Below are 6,000 nucleotides of genomic sequence, written 5' to 3'. Positions count from 1 at the left end.
TTGGAACAAGCCTAAAAAATAGTGAAGATGCATATGGTGTTTTGTTGTGTTTTTTATTCAGTTATTTTCCATTTTTTCTAAAAAAAAGAGGCCCATGGGCTAGCCCTATCCCACAAGGGCTTTTATGGGCTTTGTGGCCCTGTGGGCTTTTTGACCCTGTGGGCTTTTTGGCCCTGTGGTATTTTTTGTCTTGTGGGCTTTTTCAATGAGGGGCTTTTTAGCCTTGTGGGATTTTCTAGTCCCAACCCATGTGGGATAGGGCCAAACCATGAAAGGTGGGTCAATTTGACAAGTCAGTATTATGTGACTTTGGTGCAACTTAACAACTCCAATTCACTTAATTAAAGGTGATAAGAGGTTGATCAAGAAAGAAATCCAGCAAAGGTGTAGATTTGAACCAATGTTCAAAGACTAAAGATGCATAGTTGACCTTTAAGTTGACTTTTATAGTTTGAGCTTCAATCCTCAATATAACTTTTGGAAACTCAAGGAAGTGGTTGTAAGACCCGTGAAAATTAATTAATTAAATAAATAACTAATTAATAACTGCAGGTACTGGGAGCCTTTATGACATTTAATTCTGACATATGTGATGTGGAAAAGTACTAGCTCAAGTGGTTGAGAGTACTTAGTTGTTGTGAAAGGACTTGGGTTCGAGTCCTATGTATGCCATTATGTGTTAATTAAATTATTATTTTGACAATATGCTTAATCATGTTAAGTGATAATATAATCATAAAATTATATGAATGATTGTGCATTGACTTGATATTGGCATGGTTATGGGTTCGAATCTTTGGAAAAACAAACCATAATGTATCTTGAATAACAATTAACACAACCTCAAACATCTGAAGTTGTTTTTGAGAGCATAAGAGTTGTGTCCAGAGAAGATTGAGGGCTGTTGCAGAAGGTGTTAAAGGAAACCATTATTGATCAAGAAGAACCTTGGAATTCTCAAGTTTTAGCAAGGAACCTATGTTAGGGGAGCCGAACCCGTTATTTTCAATTGTATCATTTAATCTGTATGAAAAACATGTGCAATTGGATGTGTATAACCTATTCATTTTATGAATTTCGCGTTTCTGGAAAATTTCCAGAAATCGCTTGGTGGGCTAGTCATAGCCACCAGGCAACTCATGCAATTGGAATGGTTTCTGGGTTCCTGAAGGTGGAACCGCCTGTCGGCACAACCTTGGCCGTCAGGCGACACATGCCTGTCACCCAGTTTTCTGGGTTTTTTATGAACTACCTGGCGGTGATGAACACCCGCCAGGCGACGCAAACCAATTTTGGTTCGATTTTGATGTTTTGGGTTTCTAGGATGATTCTGATCAGGGAAAAAGGAAGTCCTAAGTAATTGTGAATGATTAGAGGTGTTACATTGTTGAATTACATGTGGTTGGAGGTTCAATTTGATAAAATTGCTATGAATAACCTTTTGGGGTTGAACATTTGAGAGTTTTTATGATTTGAGTATAATTATTGCTAATTGGTATTGGAATTGCGCTGGGTATAGTTAAGTTTGAATAATTGTGTCGCGGTTATCATGCTCGCGTACGAAACAACAAATATAGGTAGAGCAAAGTATCAGGAAAATGTAAAAGGGTAACTACAGGTGCAGAAATGCTGGGAATTTGCCCAGAAATGCATGCATCGCTTGGCGGCATGGGGCCTGCCGCCAGGCGCCATCACATGGACATGGATTTTTTTACGTGGCTGCGGGAATTTTTGATGGTTATGGAAGTTTGGTGAATCAGGTTCGTACTACTTGTGGAGTTGGAAGTAGTTTTTGGATAAAAGCATTGAGGATGACATGTGGAAACTAGAAGTATCAATTCTGTGATTTAATGGGAAGGAAAGGTCATTAGAGTGCATTAGGAGTTGCAGTGCAAATGGGAAATAAGTATTGTACAACCTGTTGTGGTATTGGTCACGGTAAGATGTTACTTGCGTAATGTGGGATTAAAGTGTATGGGTCAGAGGTTATATTGCATGAGAGAATGGCAATACTTGACAAATGGAGGATTAATAGGTAGGATTTAAATGATTAGAAGCACTTTGAATGGTATCTCACTAAACCAATGTTATTATGGATTAAAGAGGGATTCATGGATAGGCAAATATGCTAGAGAGAATCTTGAGTCCTGATGCATGAGTGGATATTTCAGTAGAGGACTAAGCTGAGAATGAAAGGGTTAGAAAGTGAGAAAACGCTGCAAGAATCAAACTAGTACCTTGCTGTACTGGTGTAGCGCCTGGCGGGGAGGTGTAACCCACCAGGCAATAGCTACAAAATCAGGGATTATTATTGATGTAATAAAAGTTTTAAATTTCCCGTGTTTACTGGCGGAGAGGCGGCAATGGGTGTTCCACCAGGCGACACCTACAAGAATAGTGGCAATAGAGACGCTTGGCTAGACTGGGATAAAAAATTTTATCAGATCTTTATATTTTATGATTTTAAATAATTTGTAATCGTTTATGTTACTCGACTTTTGATAATTATACTAGTGTTTAATTATGGATTTTGGGATTATTATTGATGTAATAAAATTTTTAAATTTCCCGTGTTTTCTTGGGAAATGAGGTTTCATTAACTGACTCGTAATTATTATTTTCTTTATTTTGTTATTTAAATCAGTAATATCCAGTCACGATGTTATAGTGGTAGTTGTGACTTGTACCAAGCCTCAATGCACCAAAGGAGGGTGGAAATCAAATGCAAAAAAAGAGAAAAATCAAATTTGGCCTATTTTTGTGCTACAATGTTGACTTTAAGTTTACTTTTTGTTTCCAAGTTTTAATCTTCATTCCAGCCTAAGAGAATTCAATAAAAGAATTATTCTAACTTGTGTCAAGCCTAATTGCATGAGAAAATCTTGCTTTTAGTTAGCTTTTAGTTAGTCTTACCCTAGGATTAGCTATAGTAGAATAGTCTACTTTAGGACTTAATTGAAATACTTTAGTTAAGTATTTTAGACTATTTGAACATTTAAAAATCAATTTGTGTAGTAAATTTAGATGCAATATTATTTTTTCTGGTTTTCATTAGTTTTAGACTAATTAGCCTACTTTAGCCTAGTTTTGATGTTTTTAAGGAACTAATATACTAACTTGTATTATGTGACTTTGGTGCAACTTAACAATTTCAATTCACTGAATTAAAGGTGATAAGAGGTCGATGAAGAAAGAAATCCAGCAAAGGTGTAGATTTGAACCAATGCTCAAAATGACTAAATATGCATAGTTGACCTCTAAGTTGACTTTTTTAATTTGTGCTTCAATCGTTAATATAGATTTTGGAAACTCAATGAAGTGGTAGTTATGGCTTGTACCAAAGGAGCGTGGAAATCGATGGAGAAAAGAGAATAATCAGATTTGGCCTATTTGGTGCTACAATGTCAACTTTAACTTGACTTTTTGTTTCCAAGCTTTAATCTTCATTCTAACCTAAGGGAATTCAATAAAAGAACTATTTTAATTTGTGTCATGCCTAATTGCATGAGAAAATCTTGGAAAGCATCGAGGAATGAGAATTGAAGTTGATCTAGTTTAAGAGCTACATAGTTTACCTAAAGGTTGACTTTTTAATTAAAAGCTCCATATCAAGTTTTAGCTCTTGGAGACCTAACATCACTTTATTGCACGTGTTGGAAGCTTAAGGGACGTTTGAAGTCTTCTTGAAAGAGTTGTTGCACTTAATCAAAGTTGTCTCATGTTTTAGTTAGAAGTAGACCTGTTAACTATCTAGTTTAGGTGTTTTCAATTAGTTTGGTTAACTAACTTGTGTAACTTGTATTGGTACAACATAAACTAATCAAGGACAACCAAGTGGAGTGGATTGAAGATTGATTACAAGAAGAATAAAACAAAATAGGTTGTGCTATTATACTTTTTTATCATGAAATTGAACCTTTATCAACAACCATCATACTCACAACATTCATCCAAACATAGGAGAAAACATAGTGAAAACTTCTTTTGGTTATATTCACATGCCTACATATATTTTTCAAACTAACACCATTTGCAAGAAGAAACTATAAAATAATATTCGTCCTACCTCAACTTTGGGGTCGTTCTAGTTGCCTTGTATTTTATCGTTGTTTTCTCTGCCTTCAAGAAATCTTCCCCTTTTTTGGCCTTAATAAATGCCCTATTTTATTCAGCTTCTCGGTGGATTGTAGCTATTTTGTTTTTGAACTTCTTTCCATATTCTACCCTTTTCTTCTCCATTTTTTTCATACTCACAAACACAATAAAAACCAAATGTCAATTTCTCCTCTGCCAACTTTAATGTCGTAAATTGTAAAAATTATTTTCTTTCCTTAGGCATGTTAGAACTTGGTGTATTTTTCTTTCAACTCTAAAGTATTTTACACCCATATTCTTATCTCTCACATTTTTAGTACATATATATAAGATCATTGTTCAAAACCAAATCACGCTTAAACCCTAGTTTCTCCACAACCATATGTGCTTGGTTTCCTTGATTAAGCAAACGACGATTCAAACACTTGGTAAAAATCTTACTCAATATTCGACCCTCATTCATCAATGGGTGGAAAAGAATTAGAAAATTTTTCATCATAACCCTGAGAACCTGCTCGAAACTCGTAGAATTAGGAAAACTTCATGTTCACCTCGTGAAGTTGTCAATGTCACATAGTAACTTTTTGGCCACCAAAATTTTGGATATGTGCGACAACTTCATGAATGAATGGATGCAAATTTTTTTTACGAATTTTTTAATAAGTAATTGTTCCGGTATACAAATTCGGATATGATTAGCTACCGGACAAATTTCTAGTTCTCTCACTCTCTTTTTCTCTTCTCTTCTCTCACTCAAGCCCCCTTTTTTCAGTCATATCTCTCTGTCTCTTTATAATCTTTCTGATAACTTCCAACCCCGACTGACAAGCGAACTGCCTATCTTTTTGGCGCTTATTCAGGTAACCATTCAAGTAACCACCTGTGTATTTCGCATGGTATCTAGATTCATCTGGATTCAAGCCTAGACTTGGGGAACAACCTCTTATCTTCCAGGACCACAACGTAGTGGGCCCGTTGGGCCTAAAAATCTGACCCGCTAACTGAGAGAAATATTCAACTTCGTCCTCCGAGCTAGTGATCGCACCAGAGCAGGTCGGAGTTCCATCTTGGTCCTATTCAGAGCAGGTCAGAATCCGATCTTGGTCCTATCCAGAGCAGGTCGGAATCCGATCTTGGTCCTATCCAGAGCAGGTCAGAATCTGATCTTAGTCCTATCCCAATACAGTAATCAATGGCACTTTTTTTAATAAAATGCTATCTATTAATATTCCATTACATAGTGCTTAAATCTAAAAGTGCTATTTATTGGTCTATCTAAAATTATTATTTTTTAAATATAAATCAAATATAGAAAATGTGTTATCTATGTGTGTGCATTTTTATAGCGTTTATCTCATAAAATGTTGTCTTGTGGTTCCTTGTCTCAATAATAATAATGCTTCTGGTTTTCAACACAAATGAGAAAAACTCTTTCCTTTCAAATCTTATAATTATCACCTTTTAGTTCAAGACCACCACACTTTATATAAAAAATATTCACAAATTGAGCAACTATAAAATTTAAAATACATGTTCATCGGAATTCAACCAACACATAAAAAAAAACAAACTCAATTCATTACCATCATGCTATAATCAAATTGTTAAAATATCCACATTGAATGTACATAAAACACACATTTTTCATTATTTTAGCACAAAATAAAGTTGCATTTCATTCATCTTCAACCTTAATGTAGTCCACCTAAACCTCTAAGTCCTGCACACACTGTGCAAAAGTGGCATTGTTGCATGAGTATGCAATAATACTTCGTGTTGCATGACCATACATAGTAGATATTAGACTATGTGGCATCTTGGATAAACATGTCAAAGTGAGTCAACCTGACTCACACGGGTTGGTTCACCACGAGCCGGGTTGAAAATGAGTGAACTCAACCTGGT

This window comes from Vigna unguiculata, chromosome 2, assembly GCF_037176805.1.
Source record: "Vigna unguiculata cultivar grain cowpea cultivar isolate G323 ecotype 2 chromosome 2, ASM3717680v1, whole genome shotgun sequence".
Lineage (NCBI taxonomy): Eukaryota > Viridiplantae > Streptophyta > Magnoliopsida > Fabales > Fabaceae > Vigna > Vigna unguiculata.
The sequence above is the reverse complement of the archived record's forward strand: the minus strand, read 5'-3'. Positions refer to the sequence as shown.